General features: G+C 39.8%; 1 protein-coding gene across 12 annotated transcripts in view; it reads right to left on the minus strand.

The window, feature by feature from the left end:
* The window catches only part of CSNK1G1 (casein kinase 1 gamma 1), a 202,834-nt gene that overhangs the window by 162,874 nt on the left and 18,303 nt on the right, over window positions 1-21,657 (minus strand). The window contains exon 2 of one of the 12 annotated variants that reach the window (XM_032342841.1): window positions 10,853-10,969. The exons of the other annotated variants lie outside the window; for them this stretch is intronic. The gene's annotated coding sequence lies outside the window, so the exon portion shown is untranslated. The remainder of the gene's footprint in view (window positions 1-10,852; window positions 10,970-21,657) is intronic. 12 annotated transcript variants of the gene reach the window in all.

Raw genomic sequence — 21,657 nt, forward strand, 5'->3', positions numbered from 1 at the left:
CAGTTCTGCATATATGATATTCCTAGGAAAATAAAATTACAAGAGTTTCTGTGGGTTGGACAGGGGCAACTGCCTGGCTCAATAGGCAGAGCATCCAATTCTTAATCTCAGGGTCATGAGTTTGAGTCTCACATTAATTGTAGAGATTACTTAAAAAAAAATTTTAAACAAAAAAACTGTGATTGGATTAAACAAGGGCCATTTCATTTCATAATTAAGTCAAATAGAGCAAATTCAGGAGCAGTGGGTAAAGACATGATTTGTGTACTGAACATCATCATTGTTCTTTAATTCATTAGAAATTCCCTTATGTTTAAGGTAAGTGTTTTCACACATGTTCTCACACACAGACTAATCTGAACATCAATGCAACTAATGTCTTTAAGTTATGAATTGTAATATTTTAAAAACATTAAAGCAAAGGGAAAAAGAAATACTGTTTTATGTGCATAAATACAAACAACAAAGTTAATAAAAAATAATTTCTTTTTTTAAAGATTTACTTTTTTATTTGAGACAGAGTGAGCATGCAGTGGGGGAAGAAGCAGAGGGAGACAATCTTCAAGCTGATTCTCCACTGAGCTCAGAGCTCAACAGGGAGCTCAATCTCAGGATCTGTAAGATCACACCTGAACCAAAACCAAGAGTTGGGCACTTAACCAGCTGAGCCACCCAGGTGCCCTAATAAAAAACAATTTTTAAAAAGATTTTGTTTATTTACTTTAGAGAAAGAGAGAGAGCATGAGCAGGGGAAGGAGCAGAAAGGCAGGGAAAAGCAGACTCTGCACTGAGCACCAGCCTGACATGGGGCTTGAGCTCATGACCTTGAGATCATAAGCTGAGGCAAAAATCGAGTCCAAAGCTTAACTGACTGAGCCACCCAGGCACCCCCCCCCCAAAATTTCTAATCAAGAGTCCTTTGGGTACATTCCTAATGCAAATAAATAGGAAGAATCTACAATCAAAATGTCAAATAAAATGCCTCTAAAGCAATTTGCTCTTTGTTAGATTAGCCATTGATCATGATTCTAATCCACCAATAATTTTAACAAACTACCTTCCAAAGACCATTTCTAGCTATGGGTGGAGATGATTCTTAGTAGCTATCAGCCAACAACTCTCACATAACAACTGCACCACATCAAAACTCAAGGTGAGGGGCGCCTGGGTAGCTCAGTAGGTTAAAGCCTCTGCCTTCAGCTCAGGTCATGATCCCAGGGGTCCTGGGATGGAGCCCCGCATTGGGCTCTCTGCTCAGCAGGGAGCCTGCTTCCTCTTCTCTGCCTGCCTCTCTGCCTACTTGTGATCTCTGTCTGTCAAATAAATAAATAAAATCTTTTTTTTTTTTTAAAGATTTTATTTATTTATTTGACAGAGAGAGATCACAAGTAGATGGAGAGAGAGGCAGGCAGAGAGAGAGAGAGAGAGGGAAGCAGGCTCCCTGCTGAGCAGAGAGCCCGATGCGGGACTCGATCCCAGGACCCTGAGATCATGACCTGAGCCGAAGGCAGTGGCTTAACCCACTGAGCCACCCAGGCACCCTAAATAAATAAAATCTTAAAAAAAAAAAAAAAAAAAAACCTCAAGGTGGATTCACCAGCACTCTACCAAGTCTTATATACATGACAATATAAATTAGAAAAAACAGGTCCTTTGCAATTTTCATTGTCCTCTAACATTTCAGAAATACAATACTGATGTGACTCAAACTGTACCAATTTATTTTTACATAAATTTTATTTTACTTTTTACTTTACAGTTAGTTGCTAAATATATATAATATCCAAAGGTCACAAAGCACTGTTATATTACACATATGAAGTACACATTCAAGACATTATACAAAAATATTTTTCACATATAAAAATGGTAAAGATAAAAAAAAAAGTCTTGTTACCCAACGTTATCCAAATCCAGATAAATAGACTCTCATGCCTTGTTAAAAGGACTGTATCACCTCTGGTAAAATGTTCACTTATTGAATAGCAAGGAATAAATAATAATGTTCATCTATTAAGCCCTAAAGAAATAAGTGTCCTAGAGAAATAATAAAAATGTTTATTTCAGGATACATAGAAGCAAGTATCTGAAACAACTTTAGAAACAATAAAGGTGTAAATAACTTCTGTGTTCTATAGCCATTACCTAACTATCTGATGATATGGAATAATTTTTTCAATGTTAAGTGAAAAAAGAACACTAACCTATATAATCCAAATTTTTTTCAAACTTTATTTAAAACATACATTTTATATATACTCATAAAATCAGAACAAATTAGAAAGATGATTTGACTGCTAATAATGATTACTAACTAGAAGGTATTACATGTGGTTTTATTTTATTCTTTATACTGTTCAAATTTTTTTACAATGCTCCCATATGAAATAACCACATAAATTATTTTATTTTATTTTAAGATTTAATTTATTTTAGAGAGAGAGAGAGCACAAGCAGGAGGGAACAGAGGGAGAAGAACAGACTCTATGCTGACCACAAAGCTCAATTCAGGGCTCAATCCTGAGATCATGACCTGAGCCAAAATCAAAAGTCAAATGCTTAACTGACTGAGCCACCCACGTACCTCTCACATAAATTATTTTAAAACATGAATCAAGGGGCGCCTGGGTGGCTCAGTGGGTTAAGCCGCTGCCTTCGGCTCAGGTCATGATCTCAGGGTCCTGGGATCGAGTCCCGCATCGGGCTCTCTGCTCAGCGGGGAGTCTGCTTCCTCCTCTCTCTCTCTGCCTGCCTCTCTGCCTACTTGTAATCTCTCTCTGTCAAATAAATAAATAAAATCTTAAAAAAAAAAAAAAAGAACAAAATACTAACATTTAAAAAAAAAAAAAAAACCATGAATCAAACCAAATACCTAGTCCATATTCTCAAAATAGTGACAAGATATTGAGATAATGCTAAGAAAAAAAATTTAAGTAGGAAAACAATAAATAGTACACCATAGTTTTTTGTTTTTTTGTTTTTTTGTTTATTTATTTATTTGACAGACAGAGATCACAAGTAGGTAGAGAGGCAGGCAGAGAGAGAGAGAGGAGGAAGCAGGCTCCCGGCTGAGCAGAGAGCCCGATGTGGGACTCGATCCCAGGACCCTGAGATCATGACCTGAGCTGAAGGCAGAGGCTTAACCCACTGAGCCACCCAGGCGCCCAGTACAGCATATTGTTAACAAGAGAACTGAAGGGGTACCTGGGTGGCTCAGTCGGTTAAGCATCTGCCTTCCAGTCAGGTCATGATACCAGAGTGACAGAGCCCCACCTTAGGATCCCTGCTTCTCCCTCCTCCTCTGCCTCTTCCCCTGCTTGTGCTCATTCTCTGTCTCTCAAATAAATAAAAATCTTTAAACAAACAAGGGAACTGAATATATATATACACATGCTAGCATATATAAAGAAAAAGAATTTATAGGAATACACACCAAACTGCCCAATTTCTATCCAGATTAAAATCACCCTTAGAAAGCACATATACTGTGTTAAAAGAATACCTCTGTAAACAACTTACAGTAACAGAAAGTCTTATTAATATTGTTTAAATTAAAAACATTTGCAAAAAACATACACACACACACATTAACCCAAGAGATTAATGACACTGTCACCACAAAACCAAGTAGTTACTAATTAGAGGTACACATTATGTCAAAGTTAACAATATTTTATCTGTTATACTTTATTATGATACTACAATTCAATTACATTGGATGCAGAATATTCTAAAACTAGCAATCATATGTATGCTAATGTTATATATATTGTAGTCCTCCAAAAATTACTTTAAGTTGCAGAGTGACCTGCTTCCAGTAGAGGTCTTTGATCATTTAAAGACTAAAACTTTCTGGGCACCTGGGTGGCTCAGTGGGTTAAGCTGCTGTCTTCGGCTCGGGTCATGATCCCAGGCTCTTGGGATCGGGCCCTGCATCAGGCTCCCTGCTCAGTGGAGAGCCTGCTTCTCCCTCTGCCTGCTGCTCCCTGCTTGAGCTTTCTCTGCCTCTCTCTTTCAAATGAATAAATAAAATCTTTAAAACAAACAAACAAACAAACAAACTAAAACTTTCATGCACAGCATACATTTACTTCCTCTTGGGCACACAAGAGACTATTCTCCAGTCACAGATTTGAACTATCTGGTCACTCTACTCAAAGACAAAATTAAATCCTCTCAACCCTGTAACTGGAAGTCCTGGACACAGGATTGTATAACAATGTAGAGAATAAATACTATTTTTAATATAAAGGATCAACTGGACTCAATGTTCAGCTCCCCCCAAATATAAAAATACTTGATGGTTCTGAATAACCAACTCAATACCTTAAAATATTTTAGTACCAAAAACAAATTAATGCAAGTAAACCAAAGGCACACATAACGTGGAAGAACATGTCATATATAGAAACTGAAGATAAGAATTGAACCAAAGGCTAAAAATTCTGAATTCTAATCATGTATAAGTCAGTGACCCAAGTTAATACTTCTAAACCTTCTCAACCATAAATTGAGATTTATTCAAAAGTAAATTATAAAATGTTGGGAAAAAAAGAATTAAAACTTAAATTTTTTAACCAAAGAAAAAGAATTCATTGTCCTAACCTGCTCCACATTAAGACAAATCCCAACGGCCCTGATCAGTACTGGTACGACTGGCAACTTAGAAAAATTAAAAATATGATTAGTAACTGGACTGTGGTATTTTAATACTAAGGATGTAAACCTTAGTTTAATCATGGCTGAGTGCATAAAGAGGTTTATGCTGTCAGTACTGTCCTAACAAGGATACAGCACAGCCTTACCTACAAAATGCTTGAAAATGTGCAATTTTAGAAAAAGATTAATGCTTAAGTATTTATATAATAGAAATGTTATTTAGCATTTATCATACATTAATTAAAATATGTTAAGTCATAACATTTAATTTATATTAAATAAATACAGCAGAAATGTAGATATACTTCATGAAATACAATTTATGTTGAATCATTCTCAAATATTTCTACAGTAAATACTGAGCTCTTATTTTAACCATATTATTCCTTACTTCATTCAAGATGATTATCTTGGTGGGATGCCTGAGTGGCTCCATTGGTAAAGCAACTGCCTTTGGGTCTAGTCGTGATCCAAGGGTCCTAGGATCAAGTCCCATATTTCTCCCTCTCCCGCCCCTCCCCATTTGTGGTCAAGCTCTCCCTGACAAATAAATAAAATGATAACAAAACAAAACAAAAAAACCAGGGGTGCTTGGGTGGCTCAGGCATTAAGCGTCTGCCTGCCTTCAGGTGAGGTCCTCATCCCAGGGTCCTGGGATTGCCCCACATTGGGCTCTCTGCTCCACGGGAACCCTGCTTTTCCCCCTCCCTCTCCCAATCCTCCTGCTTGTGTTCCCTCTCTCACTGCTGCTCTTGCTGTCAAATAAATAAATAAAATCTTTTAAAAATATATAAAAATAATCATCTTGGTTACATGCTCATTTTTCAGATCTTAGTATTTTCATCTTTTATTATCTGAAAAAGCAGTATTATGACAGTCTTCATTTTGTAAGTTATATTGAAAACGCTTAATAGGGGCACCTGGGTGGCTCAGTGGTTTAAAACCTCTGCCTTTGGCTTGGGTCATGATTCCGGGGTCCTGGGATCAAGTCCTGCATCGGGCTCTCTGCTCAGCGGGGAGCCTGCTTCCCTTCCTCTCTTTCTGCCTGCCTCTCTGTCTACTTGTGATCTCTGTCTGTCAAATAAACAAATAAAATCTTTAAAAAAAAATGCTTAATTAAAAGCAACAATTCAGGGCACCTGGGTGGCTCAGTAGGTTAAAGCCTCTGCCTTCAGCTAGGGTCATGATCTCAGGGTCCTGTGATAAAGCCCCGCATGGGGCCCTCTGCTCAGCGAGGAGCCTGCTTCCCCACCCCACCCCCCGCCTGCCTCTCTGCCTACTTGTTGATCTCTCTCTCTGTCAAATAAATAAAATCTTAAAAAAAAAAAAAAAAAAAGGCAGGGCGCCTGGGTGGCTCAATGCGTTAAAGCCTCTGCCTTCGGCTCAGGTCATGGTCTCAGGGTCCTGGGATCCAGCCCCGCATCAGGCTTCTCTGCTCAGCTGGGAGCCTGCTTCTTCCTCTCTCTCTGCCTGCCTCTCTGCTTACCTGTAATCTCTGTCTGTCAAATAAATAAATAAAATCTTTTTTAAAAAAGCAAAAATTCAGGTATCTATTCACTTGAAAAGTTTTATTTGGTTCTTATATCCATTCTCTCCTCGGTATTTTCACATCTACCTTTAAAACCATCAACTTTTTTTTTTTTTTAAGATTTTATTTATTTATTTGACAGAGAGAGATCACAAGTAGGCAAAGAGGCAGGGCAGGTGGAGGAAGCAGGCTCCTTGCTGAGCAGAGAGCCTGATGCAGGGCTCGATCCCAGGACCCTGGGATCATGACCTGAGCCGAAGGCAGAGGCTCTAACCCACTGAGCCACCCAGGTGCCTCAAATCCTTCAACTTTTTACTAAATGTTTTTAAAGATCTTCTGCACTAATTCTATCATCTCATCATTTCTAGGTCTATTTCTATTGACTGGTTTTTCTTCTGGTTATACTTTCCTACCTATTTGCATAAGTAAATAACACAAAATTCAGAATAGTGTTTCCTAGAAGGTCAGAAAAAGAAAGGGGCACGTAAGAGTCTTCTTAGGTACTGGTAATGTCCTATTTCTTTATTTGAGTGATGCGTATGCAGTGTTCACTTCTAGTCTTTAAACTATACATGACCCTTTATGCAGTAAACCCTTTATGTACTCCTTGAAAAAATGTTATAAAAATTAAGTAGGATGCTCTGCAGAGATTCAGTAGGAAAACTAAAAACCGAAGGGAGCGGAGGGAGAACATCATCAAAAATAGCAGAGTAGGGAACTCTCTGGGACCCATCCCTCCACAAAAACAAGCAACAAATAACCTGGTAAAAACTGTCAGAATCAACTTTTGCAGAACCTTGAATGTAACCCCCAAACTCACAACAACCAAAAGAAGATTAGCAAAGAAAGAACCCATGACATTGCAATAAAAGAGTGTTATAGGGGATGCTCTGAGTGGCCAGGTCGGATAGGTGTCTGCCTTCAGCTAAGGTTATGATCAGCATCCTTGGATCGAGTCCTGCATCAAGACCTGCATCGGGAGTGGGGGCGGGGGTTGGGGAGGGCAGTTCCTGCTCAGGAGGAGTCTGCTTCTCCTTCTCTCTCAGTCCTTCCCCCACCTGCTCACACGCAACACTCTCTCTCTCTCAAAAAATAAATAAAATATATATTTTTAAAAAGTGTTACAATTAAAAAGATTATCCACCATGACCAGGTGGGATTCATCCCTGGGTTACAAGGATGGTTCAACATTTGTAAATCAGTCAATGTAATAGAATAAATCAATAAGAGAATAGAGAAGAACCACATGGTCCTCTCAATTGATGCAGAAAAAGCATTTGACAAAATCCAGCATCTGTTCCTGATTAAAATGCTTCAAAGTAGGGCACCTGGGTGGCTCAGTGGGTTAAGCCGCTGCCTTCGGCTCAGGTCATGATCTCAGGGTCCTGGGATCGAGTCCCGCATCGGGCTCTCTGCCCAGCAGGGAGCCTGTTTCCTCCTCTCTCTCTCTGCCTGCCTCTCTGCCTACTTGTGATCTCTCTCTGTCAAATAAATAAATAAAATCTTTAAAAAAAAAAAATGCTTCAAAGTATAAGGGTAGAGGGAACATTCCTGAACTTCATAAAATCTATCTATGAAAGACACACAGCAAATATCATCCTCAATGGGAAAAAGAGCACAGCCTTCCCGTTGAGATCAGGAACACGACAAGGATGCCCACTCTCACCACTCTTATTCAACATAGTATTAGAAGTCCCAGCAACAGCAATCAGACAACAAAGAGAAATAAAAGGTATCCAAATTGGCAATGAAGAAGTCAAACTCTCTCTCTTCGCAGATGACATGATTCTTTATATGGAAAACCTAAAAGATTCCACCCCCAAACTACTAGAATTCATACAGCAATTCAGTAACGTGGCAGGATACAAAGTCAATGTACAGACATCAATGGCTTTCTTTCTTTCTTTCTTTCTTTCTTTTTTTTAATTTATTTGACAGACAGAGATCACAAGTAGGCAGAGAGGAAGGCAGAGAGAGAGAGGAGGAAGCAGGCTCCCTGCCGAGCAGAGAGCTCAATGTGGGGCTCGATCCCAGGACCCCAGGATCATGACCTGAGCTGAAGGCAGAGGCTTTAATCCACTGAGCCACCCAGGCGCCCCCATCAGTGGCTTTCTTATACACTAACAATGAAAATACAGAAAGGGAAATTAGAGAATCGATTCCATTTACTATAGCACCAAGAACCGTAAGATACGTGGAATAAACCTAACCAAAGAGGTAAAGGATCTGTACTCGAGGAACTACAGAACACTCATGAAAGAAACTGAAGAAGACACAAAAAGATGGAAGACCATTCCATGCTTTTGGATCAGAAGAATAAACATTGTTAAAATGTCTATACTGCCTAGAGCAATCTATACTTTTAATGCCATTCCGATCAAAATTCCACCAGTATTTTTCAAAGAGCTGGAGCAAATAATCCTAAAATTTGTATGGAATCAGAAGAGACCCTGAATTGCTAAGGAAATGTTGAAAAACAAAAATAAAACTGGCAGCATCATGTTATCTGATTTCAAGCTTTACTACAAAGCTGTGATCACCAAGACAGCATGGTACTGGCATTAAAAAAAAAAAAAAAAAAAAAAAAAAAAAACAACAAACCACATAGTGGAACAGAGTAGAGAGCCCAGATATGGACTCTCAACTCTATGGTCAAATAATCTTCAACAAAGCAGGAAAAAATATACAGTGGAAAAAAGACCATCTCTTCAATAAATGGTGCTGGGAAAATTGGACAGCTATATGTAGAAGAATGAAACTTGACCATTCTCTTACACCGTACACAAAGATAAACTCGAAATGGATAAAAGACCTCAATGTGAGACACGAATCCATCAGAATCCTACAGGAGAACATAGGCAGTAACCTCTCGATTATCAGCCACAGCAACTTCTTTCAAGATATGTCTCCAAAAGCAAAGGAAACAAAAGCAAAAATGAACTTTTGGGACTTCATCAAGATCAAAAGCTTCTGCACAGCAAAGGAAACAGTCAACAAAACAAAGAGGCAACCCACGGAATGGGAGAAGATATTTGCAAATGACAGTACAGACAAAAGGTTGATATCCAGGATCTATAAAGAACTTCTCAAACTCAACACGCACAAAACAGATAATCATATCAAAAAATGGGCAGAAGATATGAACAGACACTTCTCCAATGAAGACATACAAATGGCTATCAGACACATGAAAAAATGTTCATCATCACTAGCCATCAGGGAGATTCAAATTAAAACCACATTGAGAGGGGTGTCTGGGTGGTTCAGTGGGGTAAAGCCTCTGCCTTCAGCTCAGGTCATGGTCTCAGGGTCCTGGGATCCAGCCCCGCATGGGGCTCTCTGCTCAGCAGGGAGCCTGCTTCCTCCTCTCTCTGCCTGCCTCTCTGCCTACTTGTGATCTCTGTCAAATAAATAAATAAAATCTTAAAAAAAAAAACAAAACCACATTGAGATACCACCTTACACCAGTTAGAATGGCTAAAATTAGCAAGACAGGAAACAACATGTGTTGGAGAGGATGTCGAGAAAGGGGAACCCTCTTACACTGTTGGTGGGAATGGAAGTTGGTGCAGCCACTTTGGAGAAGAGTGTGGAGCTTTCTCAAGAAATTAAAAATAGGGACGCCTGGGTGGCTCAGTTGGTTAAGCAGCTGCCTTCGGCTCAGGTCATGATTCCAGCGTCCTGGGATCGAGTCCCACATCGGGCTCCTTGCTCTGCAGGGAGCCTGCTTCTCTCTCTGACTCTGCCTTCCACTCTGTCTGCCTGTGCTTGCTCTCACTCGCTCTCTCTCTGACAAATAAATAAATAAAATCTTAAAAAAAAAAAAGAAAAAAAAGAAATTAAAAATAGAGATTCCCTATGACCCTGCAATTGCACTACTAGGTATTTACCCCAAAGATACAGATGTAGTGAAAAGAAGGGCCATCTTGGGGTGCCTTAGTGGGTTAAAGCCTCTGCCTTTGGCTCAGGTCATGATCCCAGGGTCCTGGGATCGAGCCCTGCATTGGGCTCTCTGCTTAGCAGGGAGCCTGCTTACTCCTCTCTCTCTCTGCCTGCCTCTCTGCCTACTTGTGATCTGTCTGCCAAATAAGTAAATAAAATCTTAAAAAAAAAAAAAAGGGCTATCTGTGGTCCATGTACACTATGGAGTATTATGCCTCCATCAGAAAGGATGAATACCCAACTTCTGCAGCAACATGGACGGGACTGGAAGAGATTATGCTGAGTGAAATAAGTCAAGCAGAGAGAGTCAAGTATTATATGGTTTCACTTATTTGTGGAGCATAACAAATAACATGGAGGATATAGGGAGAAGGAGAGAAGGGAGCTGAGGGAAATTGGAAGGGGAAGTGAACCATGAGAGACTATGGACTCTGAAAAACAATCTGAGGGTTTTGAAGGGGGCGGGAGGTGGAGGCAGCCAGGTGGTGGGTATTAAGGAGGGCAAGTATTGCATGGAACACTGGGTGTGGTGCAAAAACAATGAATTCTGTTATGCGGAAAAGAAATAAAATAAATAAATAAATAAATAAATAAATAAATAAAAATGTTACAGGATTTTATGTCACCTGCCTATCATCCCCTACTCTCTAGTTCAGCAGGGGCAGTGAGCATGGCAGCTGCACTTCTGGTACAGGCTGATAGTACCAAGGGAGCAATACAAACCTTAGTCTCCAAGAACTGTGACTGAATGTTAGGACCTGACTGGCAGCTTCCTGGAGGACTGGCACAAGGACTTTGCCTTTGTTCTGCCTGACTTGGAGCACTTCCAGGGCAAGCAGCCTGGGTAAAAGAAAACAGGGAAGGGAGAGACTGAAAAAGGAGGTAGGTAGGGAGAAATGAGCTTTGTAAGCTCTCAGACATAAAAAGGATTCAAAAAGGATACATATATGCCCAAGTCTGGATATATGCATAGAAAGAAGACCCTAAGTTGGAGTGCCTAGATGGCTCAGTCATTAAGCGTCTGCCTTCAGCTCAGGTCATGATCCCAGGGTCCTGGGATCGAGCCCTATGTCAGCTTCCTGGTCACCAGGAGGCCTGCTTCTTCCTCTCCCACTCCCCCTGCTTATATTCCCTCTCTCTCTGTCAAATTAATAAATAAAATCTTTAAAAAAAAAAAAAAAGACCCTAAATTTTCACCCCTACCTCACTGCCAGGCTCCACACAAATGGGTAGTGAAGGATAAGGCAGGGTTTTAAGTGGCCTGGCTTAGTGTTGAAGGAATATTCAAACACAGAACTATTTAGTCAAAACTGAAAGAGTATTATTTCCTGTTTTGGGCTACAGGTATTCAAGGAAATATAGTCAAAATGCTAGTTGAATACTAAGATAATGAAACATAGATTCCAAGGATCACAGATGACTAAGAATATATACTTTACAAAAATAGTTTAGAAAAGACCCAAAACAAAAAACAAACAGTAACAACCCACAATGAGCAGTGACAAGGAAGATATCTGATGTCTAGAGGTACTCCACAATAATATTCAAAATGTACAGTTCTCAACAAAAAAATTATGAGGCATGCAAAGAAAAACCAGTCTGGCTCATTCACAGGAATAAAGAAATTAATACAGGGGTGCCTGGGTGGCTCAGTGGGTTAAGCCGCTGCCTTCGGCTCAGGTCATGATCTCAGGGTCCTGGGATCGAGTCCCGCATCGGGCTCTCTGCTCAGCAGGGAGCCTGCTTTCTCCTCTCTCTCTCTGCCTGCCTCTCTGCCTACTTGTGATCTCTCTCTGTCAAATAAATAAATAAAATCTTTAAAAAAAAAAAAAAAAAAAAAAAAAAAAAAAAAAAAAGAAATTAATACAGAAAATGTCCCTGATGGGGCGCCTAGGAGGTTCAGTGGGTTAAGCCTCTGCCTTACGCTCAGGTCATGATCTCAGGGTCATGGGATCAAGTCCCACATCGGGCTCTCTGCTCAGCAGGGAGCCTGCTTCCCCCACTTCTCTCCCTGCCTCTCTGCCTACTTGTGGTCTCTCTCTCTGTCAAATAAATAAATAAAATGTTTTTTAAAAGAAAGAAAGAAAGAAAGAAAATGTCCCCGAGGAAACCCAGGCAAAGGAAACCAGAAAGAACGAAAGGAAAACAAGAAAAAAGTATCTCACCAAGAAGAAACATCAGGAAAGAAATATAAATTATTTTAAAAAAAAATCAAATTGAGGGGGAGGGTAAAAAGAAAATCAAATTGAAATTCAGGACCTCAAAGTATAGTAACTGAGGTACACCTGGGTGGCTCAGTCAGTTAGGTGTCTGCCTTTGGCTCAAGTCATAATCCCCGGGTTCTGGGGATCAAGCCCCGCATGGCATCCCTTCTTGTCAGGAAGTCTACTTCTCCCTCTCCCTCTGTCTGCTACTCTGCCTACTTGTGCTCTCTATCTCTCTGTCAAATAAATAAATAAAATCTTATATAAAAAAAGAAATCATGGAGGCCATAAAGCAGTGGGATAACTTATTTTCAAGTGTTGAAAGTAACAGTTAACCAAAAAATCTATATCCAGCAAAACTTTTCTTCAAAAATGAAAAAAAATTAAAGATGCTCCCAGAAAAACAAAAGGTAAAGCTTTCATCACAAGAACTGCTCTAGGGGTGCCTGGGTGGCTCAGTCATTAAACATCTGCCTCCAACTCAGGTCATGATCCCAGGGTCCTGGGATCAGCCTGCATTGGGCTCCCTGCTCAGCCGGAGGCCTGCTTTTTCCTCTCCCACTCCCCCTGCTTGTGTTCCCTCTCTTGCTGTCTGTCTCTCTGTCAAATAAATAAATAAAATCTTGAAAGTAACAACAACAAAAAAACCCCCAACAACAAAAAAGAAGAGCCACTTTACAAGAAATTTAATAGATGGTTCTTTGGGCCAAAATGAAAGGATACTCGATAGTACCTTTAAAATCATATAAAGAAATAAAGAATAAGAGAAAGCTATATAAATATATATACAAACCAGTATTATTGCATCAAAGGTTTTTTAAAGATTTTATGTATTTGACAGAGACAGAGAGAGAGAGACAGCGCATGCACACAAACAGGCAGAGCAGCAGGCAGAGGGAGAAGGAGAAGCAGACTCCTCACTGAGCAGGAAGCCCAATGTGGGACTTGATCCCAGGACCCTAGGATCACGACCTGAGCTGAAGGCAGCCGCTTAATCTACTGAGCCACCCAGGTGCCCAGCATCAGTGGTTTTTAACTCTGTTTTGGCTTCAATGATTTGAAAGAAAAATGCCTAAACTAATAATATGCATTTATAACTAAACACCTCTTTAACAGGAACACATGTATAAAGACAACACAATGTATAAGGTGTAATTCTAACAATAACAAAAGGGGGAGGGAGCAGAGCTATACAGGAGCAATGTGTCTGTATACCTGCTGCAACTAAGTTGATATTCAAGTTCAAACTTGACTGTCCCAAGATTGAGATGTTAACTGTAATCCCCAGAGTAATATTAAGGAAAACCTTTACAAAAAAGAGGAGAACAAAGCAGTACAAAACTAACTGGAAATGAAGGCAATGATAAAGGACCTGAGAAACAATAAATATATATATAAAACAGAAAACAAATAGCTAAATAGCAGAAACGAGTCCTAAATACCAGAAACAACTCCTTCCTTTTCAGTTACTTTAAATGTAAATAGGTTAAATTCTCCCATTAAAAGGTAGAGACTGGGGTGCCTGGGTGGCTCAGTGGGTTAAAGCCTCTGCCTTGGGCTCGGGTCATGATCCCAGGGTCCTGGGTTCGAGCCCCGAGTAGGACTCTCTGCTCAGCAGGGAGCCTGCTCCCTCCTCTCTCTCTCTACCTGCCTCTCAGCCTACTTGTGATCTCTGTCTGTCAAATAAATAAATAAAATCTTTAAAAAATAATAATAATTAAAATAAAAAAATAAAAGGTAGAGACTGGCATAATGGAGAACAATCCCAACTAAATGTTATTTACACAACCCTCAATTTATATCAAAAGACACAATGGTTAAAAGTAAAAGGATGAAAACAGACCTCACAATTACAAACATGTCTAATAAGAGTCACAAAATATGGGACGCCTGGGTGGCTCAGTTGGTTGGACGACTGCCTTCGGCTCAGGTCATGATCCTGGAGTCCTGGGATCGAGTCCCGCATCAGGCTCCCAGCTCCATGGGGAGTCTGCTTCTCTCTCTGACTTTCTCCTCGTGAATGCTCTCTCTCACTGTCTCTCTCTCAAGTAAATAAATAAAATCTTTAAAAAATAAAAAAAAATTAAAAAAAAAAGTCACAAAATATAGGAAGCAAAAACTGACAGAACTGAAGGGAGATACTGACAATTCTACCATAACAATTAGAGACTTTCACACTCCATTTTCAACAATGGATAGAACAATCAGAGAGAAGATAAATAAGGATATAGAGTATTTGCACAATACTATGAACTATAACCCTCATAGACATATACAGACACTCCACTCAACAAAGCAGAATACATATTTTTCTCCAGTGTACATGGAACATTCTCCAGGAGAGATAATACATTAGAACACAAAACAATTCTCAATAAATTTTAAAAGACTGAAAGCATACAAAGTATCATTTATGATAACAGAATGACACTGGTATCAATTAACAGAAGAAAAATTGGAAAATCCATAAACAGTAAAAACTTAACAACATAATCTTAAACAACAAATGGTTCAGAGATTACCCAAAAAAAGGGGGAAAAAAAGAAAATTACAAGAAAAATTAGAAAATAACCCGAGACAAATTAAAACAAAAACACAACATACTGAAACTTATGACATATAGTGAAAGCAGTGTGAAGAGGTCAATTTATACATAAAAATGCTACATTAAACAAGATCCCGAATTGATACTCTGAAGTTTACACCTAAAAGAACTAGAAAAAGTTAAATCCAAAGCTAACAAAAGAAAAGACATAATAAAGATTCAAGTGGAGGTAAAAAAGAAAATAAACAACAGAATCAAACAAAACCAAAAGCTATTTCTTTGAAAAGATCAACAAAACTGGCAAACTTTTAATCAGACTGACTATCAAAAAAAAGAAGACCCAGGGCGCCTGGGTGGCTCAGTGGGTTAAGCCGCTGCCTTCGGCTCAGGTCATGATCTCAGGGTCCTGGGATCGAGTCCCGCATCGGGTTCTCTGCTCCGCGGGGAGCCTGCTTCCTCCTCTCTCTCTCTCTGCCTGCCTCTCTGCCTACTTGTGATCTCTCTGTGTCAAATGAATAAATAAAATATTTAAAAAAAAAAAAAAAAAAAAAAAAAGAAGACCCAAAGTACTAACTTCATAGATGAAAGTAGTGACAAGGCTACAGACCTTAACAACAGAGGGGTTACAAAAGGAAACTACCAGAATTGCACACCAACAAATCAGATAATGTAGATGAAATGGACATGGTCCTATAAACACACAAAGGAACAAAACTCATTCCAGAAGAAATAGAAATCTGAACAGACCTGCAACAAATAAAGACTAAATCACCAGTCAAACTTCCCACCCAGAAAAGTCCAGGACTACATGACTTCACTGATAAATTCTACCAAATTTCAAAAAAATAATTAACAATCTTTCTCAAACTCTCCCAAAATCCAGAACAGAATACTTCCTAACTCATTCTGTGAAGCCAGGATTTCCTTGATAACCAAAGCCAGATAAAAACATCCCAAGAAAATTACAGACCAATATAGTTGTAAAAATCCTCAATAAAATACTAGTGAAGGTAATCCAACAACGTATTAAGAGGATTACACATTATGACAAACAGCTTTATTCCAGGTGGGTCAACTATAAAAATCAATGAATATAATACACCCATTAACAGAATGAAGGAGAAAAACCATATGATCATCAGTATTGATGCCAAAAAAAAAAAAAAAAGCAGGGTGCCTGGGTGGCTTAGTCTCTTAAGAGTCCAACCTTTGATTTTGGCTCAGGTCATGGTATCATGGTTGTCAGATTGAGCCCCACATCCAACTCTGTGCTCAGCAGGGAATCTGCTCGAGATTCTCTCTCCCTCTACCCCTCCCTCTGGTTGTGCTCATACTCTCCTCACTCAAATAAATAAATCTTTAAGAAAAATCGATTAGATAAAATTCTATCATGATAAAAACACTCAAACTAGAAATAGAAAAGAACTTCATCGGCTCAGTGGGTTAAAGCCTCTGCCTTTTTTTTTTTTTTTTAAAGATTTTATTTATTTATTTGACAGACAGAGATCACAAGTAGGCAGAGAGGCAGGCAGAGAGAGAGAGAGGGAAGCAGGCTTCCTGCGGAGCAGAGAGCCGGATGCAGGGCTCGATCCCAGGACCCTGAGATCATGACCCGAGCCGAAGGCAGCAGCCCAAACCACTGAGCCACCCAGGCGCCCCAAGCCTCTGCCTTAAAGCCTCTGCCTTCAGCTCAGGTCCTGTTCCCAGGGTCCTGGGATCAAGCCCTGCATCAGGCTCTCTGCTCAGCAGGGAGCCTGCTTCTCCTTCTCTCTGCCTGCCTCTCTGCCTACTTGTAATCTCTGTCAAATAAATAAATGGAATCTTTTTTTTTTAAAGATTTTATTTATTTATTTGACAGAGCGAGATCATAAGTAGGCAGAGAGGCAGGCAGAGAGAGGAGGAAGCAGGCTCCCTGCCAAGCAGAGAGCCCGATGTGGGACTCGATCCCAGGACCCTGAGATCATGACCTGAGCCAAACGCAGAGGCTTAACCCACTGAGCCACTCAGGCGCCCAATAAATGAAATCTTAAAAAAAAAGAAAAGAACTTCAACATAATAAAATGTTTCTATGAAAATCCCCCAGTTGGTATACTGAACAGCAAAAGATGAAAAGCTTTCCCCGATGGGCGCCTGGGTGGCTCATGGGTTAAGCCGCTGCCTTCGGCTCAGGTCATGATCTCAGGGTCCTGGGATCGAGTCCCGCATCGGGCTCTCTGCTCAGCAGGGAGCCTGCTTCCTCCTCTCTCTCTGCCTGCCTCTCTGTCTACTTGTGTTCTCTGTCAAATAAATAAATAAAACCTTTAAAAAAAAAAAAAAGAAAAAAAAGAAAAGCTTTCCCCGAGATAAGGAAGACCAGAATGCTCTCATTTGCCACCCCTATTACACAATGTACTAGAAGTTCTAGCCAGGACAATTAGGCAAATAAATAAATAAATAAATAAATAAATTTTTAAGGGAAAGAAAAAGCCATCCAAGTTGGCCAGAAGAATAAAATTATCTCTATCCACAGAGGACAGGATCCTATATAAGAAAACCTAAAGAGGGACGCCTGGGTGGCTCAGTTGGTTGGACGACTGCCTTCGGCTCAGGTCATGATCCTGGAGTCCCGGGATCGAGTCCCGCATCGGACTCCCAGCTCCATGGGGAGTCTGCTTCTCTCTCTGACCTTCTCCTCGCTCATGCTCTCTCTCACTGTCTCTCTCTCAAGTAAATAAATAAAATCTTTAAAAAAAAAAAAAAAAAAAGAAAACCTAAAGAAGGGGCACCTGGGTGGCTCAGCGGGTTAAAGCCTCTGCCTTTGGCTCAGGTCATGATCCCAGGGTCCTGGGATTGAGCCCCACATCGGGCTCTCTGCTCAGCAGGGAGCCTGCTTCCCCTTCTTTCTCTGCCTGCCTCTCTTGTCTACTTGCGATCTCTCTCTGTCAAGTAAATAAAATTAAAAAAAAAAAAAAAAAGAAAACCTAAAGAATATATACACAAAAATTGTTAGCAGTAATAAATTCAGCACAAAAATCAGTTGTATTATTATATACCAAAAATGAATAATTTGAAAATGAAATAAAGAAAACAATTCCAGTTATTATAGAATCAAGAAAATAATATAGTTAGGAATAAATTTATCTAAAAAGGTGTAAGCATTGTACACTGAAAACTAGAGGAAAAACGCTGAAAGAAAATAATACCAAAATAAATGGAAAGATATCCTGTTGTCCATAGTTTGGAAAACTTAATATTATTATGATAGTACAGCTCAAAGCAATCTACAGATTCAAAGCAATCCCTGTCAAAATCCCAATGGTTTTTACAGAAATGGAAAATCTGTTCCTAAAATTCATGTACAGATTGCCAGTTTCTACTCTGACATGCAGAGATCATGCAATCATGGTTCCTGTTCCTTATAAGAGGAAAAGTGAAGGGGCGCTTGGGTGGCTCAGTAGGTTAAAGCCTCTGCCTTCGGCTCTGGTCATGATCCCAAGGTCCTGGGATCAAGGCCCGCATCGGGCTCTCTGCTCAGCAGGGAGCCTGCTTCCTCCCCTCTCTCTGCCTGCCTCTCTGCCTACTTGTAATTTCTGCCTGTCAAATAAACAAACAAACAAACAAACAAAATCTTTAAAAAAAAAAAAAAAAGTGAAAAACAAAACCTTTTCTTAGATTCACCAGAGAACTGAGGTCACTGGGTAAACCATTGTCCTGAGAATTAGAGAGGAAAAGAGGATAGGGAGAATCAAAGTTTATTAAAAGCAAAAGCCTGGGGCGTCTCGGTGGCTCAGGGGGTTAAAGCCTCTTTCTTGGGCTCAGGTCATGATCCCAGGGTCCTGGGATCGAGCCTCGCATCAGGCTCACTGCTCAGCGGGGAACCTGTTTCTTCCTCTCTCTCTCTCTACCTGCTCTCTGCCTACTTGTGATCTGCCTGTCAAATAAATAAATTAATTAAAAAAAAAAAAAAAAAAAAAGCAAAAGCCTAGGACCATAAGCCCATCGCTGGAGACATTATTTCTTCTCACCAACCATACACACAAGGAGAGAATAGGATGAAATATTTAAAGTGGTGAAAGCACAATAGCCAAAATATGGAAAGAGCCCAGATATACACTGACAGATGAATGGGTAAAGAAGTGGTATATATATATACGATGGAATATTATGTGGCCATCAAAAAAATGAAATCTTACCATTTGCAACAATGTGGATGGAACTAGAGGGTACTATGCTAAGCGAAATAAGTCAGTCAGAGAAATACAATTATCGCATGATCTCACTGATATGTGGAATTTGAAATATAAGGCAGAGGATCATAGGGAAAGAGAGGAAAAAATGAAATAAGAAGAAACCAGAGAGGGAGACAAACTGTAAGAGACTCTTAATCTCAGGAAACAAACTGAAGGTTACTGGAGTGGGAGGCGGGGTGGGAGGGATGGGGTGGCTGGGTAATGGGCACTGGGGAGGGTATGTGCTGTGGTGAGCACTATGAATTGTTAAGACTGATGAATCACAGAGCTGTACCCCAGAAAAAAATAATACATTATACATTAATAATTAAAAATGTGAAATTAGGGGCACCTGAGTGGCTCAGTGGGTTAAAGCCTCTGCCTTCGGCTCAGGTCATGATCCCAGGGTCCTGGGATGGAGCCCCACATCAGGCTCTCTGCTCAGCGGGGAACCTGCTTCCTCCTCTCTCTCTGCCTGCCTCTCTGCCTACTTGTGATCTCTGTCTGTCAAATAAATAAATTTTTTAAAAAAACTTTAAGGGGTGCCTGGGTGGCTCAGAGGGTTAAAGCCTCTGCCTTCGGCTCAGATCATGATCCCGGAGTCCTGGGATCGAGCCCCGCATCGGGCTCCCTGCTCATCGGGGAGCCTGCTTCCCCTCCTTTCTCTCTGCCTGCCTCTCTTCCTGCTTGTGATCTCTGTCAAGTAAATAAATAAAATCTTTAAAAAAAAAAAAACTTTAAAAAAGTGAAATTAATTAAATACATAAATAAAAAATAAAAGTAAAAAAATCAAGTGATGAAAGCAAAAAACCAACCTAGAATTCTCTGTCAGTGTAATTATCCTTCAACAGTGGAGGAGAAATAAAAGCTTTCCCAAACAACAATAGAGGGATTTGTCATCAGTAGACCTGCCTTGCAAGAAATATAAAAAAAAGTTCTTCAGAAGGAAGATGACATAGATCAAAACCTTGGATCAACAGAAAGAAGACCATTTGAGAAGGAATAAGTGATGGCAAAATGAAATTTTTTTTCTTTTTCTTAACAGATCTAATACGTAAGTATTGGTCCAAAATAACAATAGCAACAATTTATTTGGTAACTATAGTTTGGATAATTAAGTCACAAAAATGTTATGAGGAAAAAAAAATGTTATGAGAAACAGGAACGAGGAAATGGGAATCCTGTTTTTAGATACCTGCATGAATCATGAAGCAATCTAGTATTACTTGGATGTGGACTTAGTTATAAATGTATAATGTAAACCATAGGGCAACCACTAAAAACATTTTTTTTTAAAGATTTTATTTATTTATTTGACAGAGAGAGATCACAAGTAGGCAGAGAGGCAGGCAGAGAGAGAGAGAGGAGGAAGCAGGCTCCCTGCCGAGCAGAGAGCCCGATGCGGGACTCGATCCCAGGACCCTGAGATCATGACCTGAGCCGAAGGCAGCAGCTCAACCCACTGAGCCACCCAGGCGCCCTAAAAACATTTTAAAATTCATACACAGTTGTAAGGGACAACAAACAGCCAGAATACAACCTTGGAAAATCTTGAAAAATAAAATTGGAGAGCTTATACTTTATGATTTTAAAACTACCACAAAGCTTAATAATCAGAACAATGTGGTACTGGCATTAAGATAGATATACAGAGGGACACTTGGGTGGCTCAGTTGGTTAAGCAGCTGCCTTCGGCTCAGGTCATGATCCCAGCGTCCTGGGATCGAGTCCCACATCAGGCTCCTTGCTCGGCAGGGAGCCTGCTTCTCCCTCTGCTTCTGTCTGCCATTCTGTCTGCCTGTGCTCACTCTCTCTCTCTCTGACAAATAAGTAAAATCTTAAAAAAAAAAAAAAAAGATAGATATACAGATCAAGAGAATAAAAGAGTCCAGAAATAAGCCCATACATCTATAAGGAACTGATTTTCAACAAGAACGCCAAGAGCATTCACTGGGGAAAGAAAGGACAAATAATACTGGGACAACTGGATACCCACCTGCAAAAGAATGGAGCTGGCCCTTAACCTCACAATGTACAACTCAAAGTAGATCAAAGACCAAACATATAAGAGCTAAAAGTATCACACTCTTAGAAGATACACAGATGACCAAAAAGCACACAAAGTGATGCTCAGCATCACTAATCACTAAGGAAATGCAAACCAAAACCACAAGACACCACTACATACCTAATAGCAAGGCTATACTAAAAAAATAAAAGGGGAAAAAAAAAAAAAAGAAAGAAAGAAAATAACTGTTGGCCAGGATGTGGAGAAATTAGAATCCTGTGTACTGTTGCTGGGAATGTGAAATGATACATCAGCTATAAAAACCATGTTTGCTTCCTCAAAAGAGTTAAACACAGAATCACCACATAACCCAGCAGCTCTACTTCTGAGTTTATGTCCAAAGAAGTGAAAGCAGGAATTCAGATATTTGTACAGAGATAAATGTTCAATAGCATTTAGTTGGGGAAAATGAAATAGTCTGGTGATAGCGGTGATGTGTCACACAACCATGTGAATGTACTTGAAGGCACAGAATTGTACATTTTAAGATGGTTAAAATGGAA

The sequence above is a fragment of the Mustela erminea genome, chromosome 5 (assembly GCF_009829155.1).
Source record: "Mustela erminea isolate mMusErm1 chromosome 5, mMusErm1.Pri, whole genome shotgun sequence".
NCBI classification, from domain to species: domain Eukaryota; kingdom Metazoa; phylum Chordata; class Mammalia; order Carnivora; family Mustelidae; genus Mustela; species Mustela erminea.